Source organism: Stegostoma tigrinum, chromosome 3 (genome assembly GCF_030684315.1).
Source record: "Stegostoma tigrinum isolate sSteTig4 chromosome 3, sSteTig4.hap1, whole genome shotgun sequence".
NCBI lineage: Eukaryota > Metazoa > Chordata > Chondrichthyes > Orectolobiformes > Stegostomatidae > Stegostoma > Stegostoma tigrinum.
The window spans coordinates 95,461,854-95,474,082 of NC_081356.1; the positions used below are offsets into that span (position 1 = coordinate 95,461,854).

General features: G+C 43.0%; 1 long non-coding RNA gene across 1 annotated transcript in view; it reads left to right on the forward strand.

The window, feature by feature from the left end:
- The window catches only part of LOC125451127 (uncharacterized), a 115,456-nt gene that overhangs the window by 36,209 nt on the left and 67,018 nt on the right, over positions 1-12,229 (forward strand). The window contains exons 2-3 of the long non-coding RNA XR_009445638.1: positions 1,289-1,359; positions 1,640-1,716. This is a non-coding gene — a long non-coding RNA (uncharacterized LOC125451127). The remainder of the gene's footprint in view (positions 1-1,288; positions 1,360-1,639; positions 1,717-12,229) is intronic.

A 12,229-nucleotide genomic window follows, 5' to 3' on the forward strand; every position in this document is an offset into this window, starting at 1 on the left:
ACTACTGACATAGCATTGCTTGTGAAAGAAGCTTTAAACATTAATTTGTTTTCTTATGATCAGTAACATGACATAGGATGGTAAACAAACTATTGAGCCAAAGGTATTTCTCTCTCACCCATGTGTGGAGCTGCAGGTGTGCGAAACTCAATGGGCAACCTCATAGAATGCAGTGAGATATTATTGTGTGCGCTGCTTGTGGGGAGCCAGGAGAAAAGCAATCAATGGTCCATCTCATACTTCCCCACGATGTGGGGGGGGGGGGGGGGGGGGGGGAATCCAAGGAACTCTTTTCTGTGGGTGATGGGCTGGTCCCTGGGAGAATGGATCCACTTGAGACATGAGGCAGAAGGCATTGCAGCCACTGGTTAGTAGTGGTATCCAATGCCTGGTTAATTGACTGTTGCAGTGGAATAACAAGTGCTATATAGCAGGATATGGATGCCTCCGCATCCTGGAAGGTGTAGTCCTTGTGTTCTCCTGCCAACTTACCCATGTAAATTGGATTGCCAATAATTAATCATATATTTGTGGTTGTAGAAACCATGCCCACCTCTGCATAAGTTTCCACTACTAGAGAAGATATCCCTGTTTGCAGTCCAAATAGTGGTCAATACTCTGTGGCTGGCTAATTGGGCTGCACAGGTATAGCTGGAGGAACCATATTGGTTCTGATGAAGGGTCAATCAACTTGAAACCTTATCCATGATTTCTCTCCACAGATGCTGTCAGGCCTCCTGAGCTTTTCCAGAAATTTCTGTTTTTGTTTCAGTTGAATAATCTAATATGAAAAATGATTCCAAGGGCTTCTTTCTGTATCTATGCATTGTTAATTTCTGCTATTGCCTTCTCTTCACCATTGGGTAATACATGCGAAATGACTGGTCCCACTCCATATGGTGACATTCTATTAATAACTTTGCAGTGAAAACATGAGGTCATAATGGATTAGGACTTCAGACTTAAAATAAAGCCGCTTTGGCTCATGTAAAGTATTTTTCATATTGATCTTCCCATTTGAATCCATGCTTTGGCATAATAAATTGTCCAACAGCTTGAGAATGGTTGCAAGATTTGGAACAAACATGCCATAGCAACCTAGCAAGCCCAGAAACAAGCATAATTGGTTTAAACTTTTAGATGCTAGAGCCTCAGTTATGGCTTTTATTTTTGAAGGTAATTTCTGAAGTCACTTGTCATTACTGACATGTCCTAAATACTTGATTAAAGATTTAATAAAATTACATTTATCTTTCCTCACTACTCTTTCCTCTACATTCATCTGGAGCTGGGCTTGATGAAGACCAATTCTACTGAAAATCTGACCTTCAGCTAGTCCAGCAAGTGGGTGCTTTAAAGGTAAAAGATACTGCTCAGCACAAAGTACCGGATAAGTAAAGACTTTAAACTCACTGCAGATATGTACTGATCTAGCTTGCTTTATCCTGGTATGAAAGGCCTGACTCAATTAGTCACATTTATGGTTTCAAGGGCTCCCATTTTGATCATCCTTTCTAATTCTGTCCCCACCTTTGATCTGACTGCATAAGGCACTGATCTAGCCTTCAAAATTTTCTTGATTCTCATTCTTGATTTTCAATCTGACTGAGATCTTTTCCATCTTTTCCATGCTTCACAGATTCCTATTGAAAACAAGATATATTTCGTTGCACTATATCAGTCTCAAGATCAAACATGTGATTTAATTCAGCCCAGGTGAGATAATTTTCTGCTTGTAAACCTTTTCTGAAAGCTTTCAAGTTTAACAACATCTTTCCTATAGCAGGGTGACAAGAATTGAATGCAGTATTCCAAAATCGGCCTAACCGATGTGCTGTACAGCCAAAACATGATATCCCAACTCCTATACTCAATGCACTGACCAATAAAGGCAAGAGTACCAAGCCTGGTCTACCTGCAATTCCACTTTCAAGGAATTATGAAACCAAGGTTTCTTTGTTTGACAATACTCCCTAGGACCCTGTCATTTATTTTATAAGTCCTGCCCTGATTTGGGCTACCAAAATGCAACACCTCCATTTCTCTAAAATAAACTCCACCTGCCACTCATCAGCCCATATGCTCTTTCAATTTAGCCTACCAAATTCACTGCTGACACTGTATCCCCTCTGCACAGGCTTGACCAAAACCAGACAGGGTGATTGTTTTGCAGAACATCTCTGCTCTGACTGTAAGAATTACCCCAACCTTGCAGTTGCTCAACATTTCAACATATCCTTTCTCCCATGCTAACATTTCCCACCTAGGCCTGTTGTGCTGTTCCAGTAAAGCCCAACACATGCTGAAGGAATAGTGTCTCATTTTCTGCTTGGGCACTTTACAGCACTCAAGACACTCAATACTGAGTTCCTCTTCGAACATGAATACTGTCCTGCATTTTGATTACATCACTTCCGCATACCCTACCTAGTGTCTTGTTTAAGTGGGTTTGTTCTCAGCAAGTATCCCCAACTATCATTTACATTTATTTTGCATCAATATCATTATTTTACTACCATCACCTCTTTTGTCTTTGTTTCTTCTTTGGTGGGGTGGGAAGGTCATTCAAATATATTCAAGTCACATTTTCTTTTCCTTTGCCAACAACATAAATCCTGTCTTTTTCCGGTTTCTTGCAGGAAAGAAGAACGTCTTGGGCCAGAGTCTGTCATAACAGATACTGCCAGGCTGAGTTTCTCTACCACTTCCTACTTTAATTTCATGTCTCCTGATCTCTTTGCTTTGGGGAATCTTGCTGTCTTCAAGTTCACATATTCTGCAATTCAGACAACCTGCTCTGTCATATCTCAGACTAGCCTTATTTTGTTTATTTGTTTGGTAGTATAGAATTCAAGTATTGCTGAGAAAGGATATATTTTGTTGAGGCATTTTATTTTGCACTCATCAGGATAATTTACAGAGAAAAGAGGAAAACAATATTTGTACTATTTAAGTGGACATAGCTTCCAGTACATGCAAGTATGCCACACTGTGAACCTGTCTGATAATCCTTTAATACTCAGGATATTGTTCTTTGCAGACAGAAAGAACATGAACACATGCTGTGTCTGTTTAAACTCAACAAAACAGGTGACAGCCATTTTGTGGACCACTGGTCAAGGCATTGCCTTGAAAACTCAAAGTCAATGTGTTCGTCTAAAACTTTAAGCTTGGTGGATAACTTTCAGTCATCATTAATTGATCCGTTCTTCATGGCAGCACATTTGTCAAAGTCTATTTAGCAATCTGTAACTTCCTCCCATACGGTGTAAATGTTGGTTTCTCCTTTACTTTGGATACTTTTGTGAGCCTAATGGTATTTTCAGTAGACTATTAATCCGGAGACCGAGATAATGTTGTGGGAACCTGGGTTTGAATCCTAGCAAATGGTAGAATTTGAACCCACTTTTTAAAAATATGCAATTAAGAGTCCAATCATAACTGAGTATCCATTGCTGATTGTTGGAAAAACCCATCTGGTTCACTAAAGTCCTTTAGGGAAGGAAACTGTCATCCCTACCTAGTCTTGCCTACATGTGACTCCAGACCCACTTCAATGTGGTTGATTCTTAAACTGCCCTCTGAGCAATTAGGAATGGCAATAAATGCTGGCCTAGCCACTGATGCCCATGTTTCACGAGCAAATGAAAATAAATCTTTATTCAAATATTATAGTAGCTATATCAAGTAGTTTAACTAGCTAACATAAGAGTTTAACACAATACTATTGCTTGTCCCAGTTTAAAAATTCCCTCATTTAGAGAGGCCAATAAACCTCAAAATGTGCCATGTAATCACCTACCTGTTTGCCTAATTAATGTTTCTAGACTTCAGCTGTCAGAACTTACAGTCTTTTTCTTCTTCCTTTAGTTCACACTGAGATCTGCCAAAGAGCAGAACAGCAACTCTTCCCTGGCTAAATCAAATTTCTTTGGTCACCAAATTTCCTGAGTTAAATAAATCTCAGCTTCATTGAATATTAGACTAATCAAGTAAATGCAAATTCAATCTTGTAGATAAAGGGTTTTGAATAGATCACAGATTCTGTATATATTAAACTCATCCCCTTCACTACTTAGTGCAAAGACAACAATCTCTCCATCAATGTCAACAGAACAAAGGAGCTGGTCATTGACTTCAGGAAGTGGAGTGGAGGGCATATCCCTGTCTGCAATGGGGCAGAGGTGGAGATGGTCAAAAATATCAAGTTCCCGGTAGCGATGATCACCAACAATCTGTCCTGGTCCACCAATGTCGATGCAATGGTTAAGAAAGGCCAACAATGACTCTACTTCCTCAGGAGACTAAGGAAATTTGGCATGTTTGCAAAGACTCTTACCAATTTTCATAGAAGCACCACAGAAAGCCGCCTGTCTGGATCACAGCATGGTATGGCAACCACTCTTCCAAAGACCACAAGAAACTACACAGGGTTGTGAACACAGCCCACTCCATCACACAAACCAGCCTTCCACCCACTGACTTCATGTATACTTGCCACTGTCTTAGGAAAGCAACCAATATAATCAAAGACCCTTCCCACCCTGATTATACTGTCTTCCAATGGGCAGAAGATAAATAAGTTTAAATACACAGAACAGATTCATGAACAGCTTCTTCCCTGCTGTTATCAGAGTTTTCAAGGACCTCTCAAATGTTAATGTTGATCTCTCTCTCACAGTACCTTCCTGCACCAGTAACATTGTATTCTGCATTCTGTTCTGATACCTGATCTACTTTTTAATGAAATGATCTGCCTCTAGAGTCTGCAAAAGAACACTTTCCCCGTATCTCTGTACATATGACAATAATAAATCAAGTCCAGTCACTTTCAGTCATTGCTGAAACAAAACCATATTTTGTCTCACAAAATGTGTTATTTTTTTAACTCAGCAATACTCAAATAGTGTAGAGCCAAAGAAATGTTTTCAGTCATAACAAGGTGTAGATCTGGATGAACACAGCAAGCCAAGCAGCATCAGAGGAGCAGGAAGGGTGACGTTTTGGACCTCGACCCTTTCTCAGAAATGTTGCTTGGCCTGCTATGTTCATCCAGCTCTACACCTTGTTATCTCAGATTTTCCAGCTTCTGCAGTTCCTGCTATCTCTGAATATTTTCAGTCATTCATTTTATGTTGGCAGAGTTGATCTCCTAAAGTATTGGGCACAAGCAGCTACAGCCTCTATTTTTCAAAAACTCTATCTCAATGTCCTCAAAAGGATATACAAAAATATGTGCCTGGAAACAAAAGGAGTTGTACTTATAACTTCAAGTAGAAGAGATGAAGAATATAATGCAGAACATGTGTTTTTGTCATTGATAATACTTTGCAGTTTTAAGAGACAAACTACATGCTTTCTGATGGTCCTGAAACAATATTGATGAATATTGCAGTAGAAATAAACAGGCAGCTGTGAATTTGTAAAACACTGTAAGTGACTGAATTCATAAATTAAACAACAGTGAACAAATTAGTGCAGTAACACATTAGTATAGTGGGCACCAACAAGTTAATGGATACAAAGCAGCAGTGAATTAATAAATTCATAAACCAGTGGGCACACCGATGAATCAATGAATTAATGAAGAAGCAGATGCCAGTGAATTAATAAATTCATGATGCTGTGGGCACCAGCAAATTAATTGGGTAGCAAATTCACAAGCAATTCAGAAACCAACAAGCAACTCACAAATCAATAAATTAATGGAGCAACAGGCACTGCAGAATTAATAAATTAATTGAGCAGTGAACATATTTTACAAATCAATAGGGATACTCCAACAATCAATCAAATTACATGAGCAGCCAGTCATCCATAAAGTAATTCCACTTCTTACCTTTGCACCACTGAGCACTCAATCCATGGCTTTTGACTAGATTTTATTGGTTTCACCTGCGACTTCCTTTGGAAAACAGTATGAAGGTTTGTGGGGTACAATTTTCAATGGTTCAGATGCTAAGGAGCTGCCAGGTGACAAAAATTGGGTCATAAACTGAAATAGTCTGCAATTAGCATTGGACACCATTTTGATAGAGGAATTAATTTTATTTTCTCCTTTTAATCAAATCACTCAGATATTTTTGGTGATGCCACTCAGGAGGCAGGTTGGACTTAAACCTGGCCCCTCTGGTTTGGACATAGGGACCGTACTACTCCACCATTAGACCTTTTGCAAGAAAGGAATTAAAGCTTGCACTTACAACATTCACACGGAGTTTTATAAGGGGCTGATCACTACTCAAATAGCTAGTTAATGCTTATAAACTAGCACACACTGTAATTTGGTGGCTAACATTTGATCTAACACATTCTATCAACAACAACCAACTAATTGGAGTAAAGATGCTTTACCAAGCATTTTGAATGCTACTGAAATGAACATTGCCTTTTACTGTTCACTTGCTGTTGAAAATTTGAAAATGATTTTAACATAACACACGGCTTTCTCTGACATTTTGTCAAGATTTCATAGATCAACATTTATTCCAGAGATTATGTGCTATGCTGCCTTATAAGAACATGTTAGGACACACCAGGATGAAGGAAATGAAGGATGAAAGGGCATTTTGTTGGGGATCAGTGCCTTGTATGAGAATCTATGCATCCACTCAGTTTGGCTCATGAATCCTGTGTGTCACCCAGCCCACAACACACCTTCAGCCCATGTGTATTGTTCCATGAAAATTATAGACAAACAGCCCTCGAGTGCAAAACCTGTCAGGTGTTTTCTTTTGTTAGGCACCTCCAGGCAACTTCAAATCAGGGGATTTGCAATCGGATCAAAACTGTGTATTGAAAACAGACCTCTAAACAGGAAGATTTTATTGGTGCAGCACCAATTGCTCCTTGTTTTCACCCAATCAAGAGTCAAAGTGTTAGATTTTACAGGGGGTCAATGTCAATGCCACCACTTCCCTTAAGTTAAAACATCAGTTCCTCATCTGTCTGTGATCCTGTTGGCTGACCTACAGCAACTTAACACTACAAGCATCTGGACAAGCTGATAGAATGGCAACATATTGAACAATTGCAGAGGCTGAGACCCAATTGCTCTTACATTGGGAGTCCTCTTACCTGCGTCAGTTGCAGCTTCCCATTCCTGACCAGTGACCAAATCAGAACATACAAACAAGGGACAAGATTAAGCCAAGATAATAAAATGTGAGGCTGGATGAACACAGCAGGCCAAGCAGCATCTCAGGAGCACAAAAGCTGACGTTTCGGGCCTAGACCCTTCATCAGAGAGGGGGATGGGGGGAGGGAACTGGAATAAATAGGGAGAGAGGGGGAGGCGGACCGAAGATGGAGAGTAAAGAAGATAGGTGGAGAAGGTGTAGGTGGGGAGGTAGGGAGGGGATAGGTCAGTCCAGGGAAGACGGACAGGTCAAGGAGGTGGGATGAGGTTAGTAGGTAGCTGGGGGTGCGGCTTGGGGTGGGAGGAAGGGATGGGTGAGAGGAAGAACCGGTTAGGGAGGCAGAGACAGGTTGGACTGGTTTTGGGATGCAGTGGGTGGGGGGGAAGAGCTGGGCTGGTTGTGTGGTGCAGTGGGGGGAGGGGATGAACTGGGCTGGTTGAGGGATGCAGTGGGGGAAGGGGAGATTTTGAAACTGGTGAAGTCCACATTGATACCATATGGCTGCAGGGTTCCCAGGCGGAATATGAGTTGCTGTTCCTGCAACCTTCGGGTGGCATCATTGTGGCAGTGCAGGAGGCCCATGATGGACATGTCATCAAGAGAATGGGAGGGGGAGTGGAAATGGTTTGCGACTGGGAGGTGCAGTTGTTTGTTGCGAACTGAGCGGAGGTGTTCTGCAAAGCGGTCCCCAAGCCTCCGCTTGGTTTCCCCAATGTAGAGAAAGCCGCACCGGGTACAGTGGATGCAGTATACCACATTGGCAGATGTGCAGGTGAACCTCTGCTTAATGTGGAATGTCATCTTGGGGCCTGGGATGGGGGTGAGGGAGGAGGTGTGGGGACAAGTGTAGCATTTCCTGCGGTTGCAGGGGAAGGTGCCGGGTGTGGTGGGGTTGGAGGGCAGTGTGGAGCGAACAAGGGAGTCACGGAGAGAGTGGTCTCTCCGGAAAGCAGACAGGGGTGGGGATGGAAAAATGTCTTGGGTGGTGGGGTCGGATTGTAAATGGCGGAAGTGTCGGAGGATAATGCGTTGTATCCGGAGGTTGGTAGGGTGGTGTGTGAGAACGAGGGGGATCCTCTTGGGGCGGTTGTGGCGGGGGCGGGGTGTGAGGGATGTGTCGCGGGAAATGCGGGAGACGCGGTCAAGGGCGTTCTCAATCACCGTGGGGGGGAAGTTGCGGTCCTTAAAGAACTTGGACATCTGGGATGTGCGGGAGTGGAATGTCTTATCGTGGGAGCAGATGCGGCGGAGGCGGAGGAATTGGGAATAGGGGATGGAATTTTTGCAGGAGGGTGGGTGGGAGGAGGTGTATTCTAGAATACACCTCCTCCCACCCACCCTCCTGCAAAAATTCCATCCCCTATTCCCAATTCCTCCGCCTCCGCCGCATCTGCTCCCACGATAAGACATTCCACTCCCGCACATCCCAGATGTCCAAGTTCTTTAAGGACCGCAACTTCCCCCCCACGGTGATTGAGAACGCCCTTGACCGCGTCTCCCGCATTTCCCGCGACACATCCCTCACACCCCGCCCCCGCCACAACCGCCCCAAGAGGATCCCCCTCGTTCTCACACACCACCCTACCAACCTCCGGATACAACGCATTATCCTCCGACACTTCCGCCATTTACAATCCGACCCCACCACCCAAGACATTTTTCCATCCCCACCCCTGTCTGCTTTCCGGAGAGACCACTCTCTCCGTGACTCCCTTGTTCGCTCCACACTGCCCTCCAACCCCACCACACCCGGCACCTTCCCCTGCAACCGCAGGAAATGCTACACTTGTCCCCACACCTCCTCCCTCACCCCCATCCCAGGCCCCAAGATGACATTCCACATTAAGCAGAGGTTCACCTGCACATCTGCCAATGTGGTATACTGCATCCACTGTACCCGGTGCGGCTTTCTCTACATTGGGGAAACCAAGCGGAGGCTTGGGGACCGCTTTGCAGAACACCTCCGCTCAGTTCGCAACAAACAACTGCACCTCCCAGTCGCAAACCATTTCCACTCCCCCTCCCATTCTCTTGATGACATGTCCATCATGGGCCTCCTGCACTGCCACAATGATGCCACCCGAAGGTTGCAGGAACAGCAACTCATATTCCGCCTGGGAACCCTGCAGCCATATGGTATCAATGTGGACTTCACCAGTTTCAAAATCTCCCCTTCCCCCACTGCATCCCTCAACCAGCCCAGTTCATCCCCTCCCCCCACTGCACCACACAACCAGCCCAGCTCTTCCCCCCCACCCACTGCATCCCAAAACCAGTCCAACCTGTCTCTGCCTCCCTAACCGGTTCTTCCTCTCACCCATCCCTTCCTCCCACCCCAAGCCGCACCCCCAGCTACCTACTAACCTCATCCCACCTCCTTGACCTGTCCGTCTTCCCTGGACTGACCTATCCCCTCCCTACCTCCCCACCTACACCTTCTCCACCTATCTTCTTTACTCTCCATCTTCGGTCCGCCTCCCCCTCTCTCCCTATTTATTCCAGTTCCCTCCCCCCATCCCCCTCTCTGATGAAGGGTCTAGGCCCGAAACGTCAGCTTTTGTGCTCCTGAGATGCTGCTTGGCCTGCTGTGTTCATCCAGCCTCACATTTTATTATCTTGGAATCTCCAGCATCTGCAGTTCCCATTATCACAAGATTAAGCCACATTATTCTATCTTTCAATAAAATTATGGCTGATCTAACCTCAACTCTACAGTACTGCATTTCCCAATAATCTTACATCCCCTAGGTATGCAAAAATTTATCTGTCTCTGCCTTGAAGGTAGTTAAAGATTCTGCATTCATTGTTTGTTTGTGGAAGGGAATTCCAAAGACTCAACCCCCTGAAAAAAAAATCCTCATCTCTGTCTGAAATGAGTTACTCCTCATTTTTAATCAATGAACCCCACTTCTCCCACAAAAAGTGATCAACCTGGTTAAGTTACCTCTGGATCATATTTGCTTCGGTAAACTCACATCTGACTTTTATAAACTCCAGAGGCTACAGGCCTAATTCACCAGGTCTTTCTTCATAAGGCAATCACTCATTCTGCGTATTAGTTCAGTAAACTTCTTCTGAACTATTTCCATATAATAACATCCTTCTGCAGGTACAGGGGCGGGATGGTGGCTCAGTGGTTAGCACTGCAGCCTCAGAGCGCCAGGGACCCGGGTTCGATTCCAGCCTCGGTAACTGTCTGTGCGGGGTTTGCACATTCTCCCCGTGTCTGCGTTGGTTTCCTCCGGGTGCTCCGGTTTCTTCTCACAGTCCAAAGATGTGCAGGTTAGGTGGATTGGCCATGCTAAATTGCCTATAGTGTTCAGGGGTGTGTGGGTTATAGGGGGATGGGTCTGGGTGGGACGGTCCAAGGGATGGTGTGGACTTGTTGGGCCAAAGGGCCTGTTTCCACACTGTAGGGAATCTAATCTAATCTAATCAAACAATAATCCAGAAGTGATCCTATCAATGCTCAGTATGACTACAGTCTAACCTCCTCACTCTTGCATTCAATTCCTCTCACAATAAAAGAAAATGTTCAGTTAGCTTTCCTGATTACTTGCTGTGCTTCCATGCTAACCTTCTGTGATTCATGCACTAAGACTATCTGCATCTTAGAGCTCTGCAATATCTCCTCTGATTCACTTTATCCAAAGCACACACTTCTTCTTCAAAGGACATAAATAAATCAGATAAGCATGATTTTTGATAAAACCATGTTGGCTCTGCCTGATTAGGTTGAACTCCAAATGCCCTTTTATAACATATTTAATAATAGCTTCTGTTTTCCCTATGACAGATGTTAAGATAGTGGCCTACAGTTTTCTCCTTTCTGCCTCCCTCCCTTTTTAAATAAAGGTGATTTTTACATTAGCTTTAGCTATTATCTAATCAAAAGTCCCCTTTCCCAAATCTAATGTATTTTGGAAAATTAAAACCAATAAATCAATTATCTCAATAGTTAACTCTTCTAAGATATGAGGGTGAATTCCATCAGAACCTTGGGACTTGTCAATTAGCCGATCCAAAAATTACTCAATGCTGCTTTCCTGGTGTTTGCAATTTTCATAGATTCCTCTTCCTTTCAATTCTTCATTTACAGATGATACAGGAATGTTTCTTGTACCATACGGCCACAAGAAATAGGAACAGGAGTAAGCCGTTCAATTCCTCGAGCCTGTTCTGCCATTTAAAAGAACCATTGCTGATCCAACAACATTCTTCAGGACCACTTGCCTGTCTTTCCCTGGTAACTCTTGATTCCTCTGCTGATCAAGAACCTATCTATCTTAGTCTAAACCATACACAGGGATACTGCCCTCACAGCTGTCTGTGGCAATGAGTTCCAATATTTCTCAACCCTCTGAGAGAAGAAATTCCTTCTTAACCTACTCTTAAATTGGTGTCTCTTTATTCTGAGAGTGTGCCGTCTGGTCCTGGACTCTCCTCACTGGAAATCATCCTCTCAGCATTTACCCTACCCACTTAATAATCTCATATGTTTCAACATGAAACACCCTCTCTCGATGATGATGATGCAAAATATCTGCTAAACTCATCTGCCATTTCTTAATCCTCCATTATTAATTCTCAAAATTAATTTTCTATAGGACCAAAACTTACATTCAAACTCTTTTTTAAATATCTGAAGAAACTTTTATTTGGTTTTATATTTTTGGCTAACTTTTTCTCATGCTTTAATTTTTTCCTCCTTATTAATCTTTTCATAATTTTTGCTTTCTTTCATATTCTGCCCAATCTTCTGATCTGCCACCCATCTTTGCACAATTCTATGTCTTTTCTTTGAGTTTTATTTGATTATTTTAGTTAATAACAGATGTTGGGTCTACCACTTAGAATTTATCTTATTTGTTGGAATGTAACAATTCTGTACTTTCTGGAACATCCCTTTAAATGCCTGTACTGCATCTCTATCAACCTATTCCTTAATCTAAAGTGTTCACTTTCACCAACTCTGCTTTTATGCAATTATTATTGCCTTCTTAAAAATTCAAAATACTAGTCTTGCACCCATATTTTTTGCCATTAGACTATATAAGCATATTCTAAGTATTGTAACTGCCACTGGTACA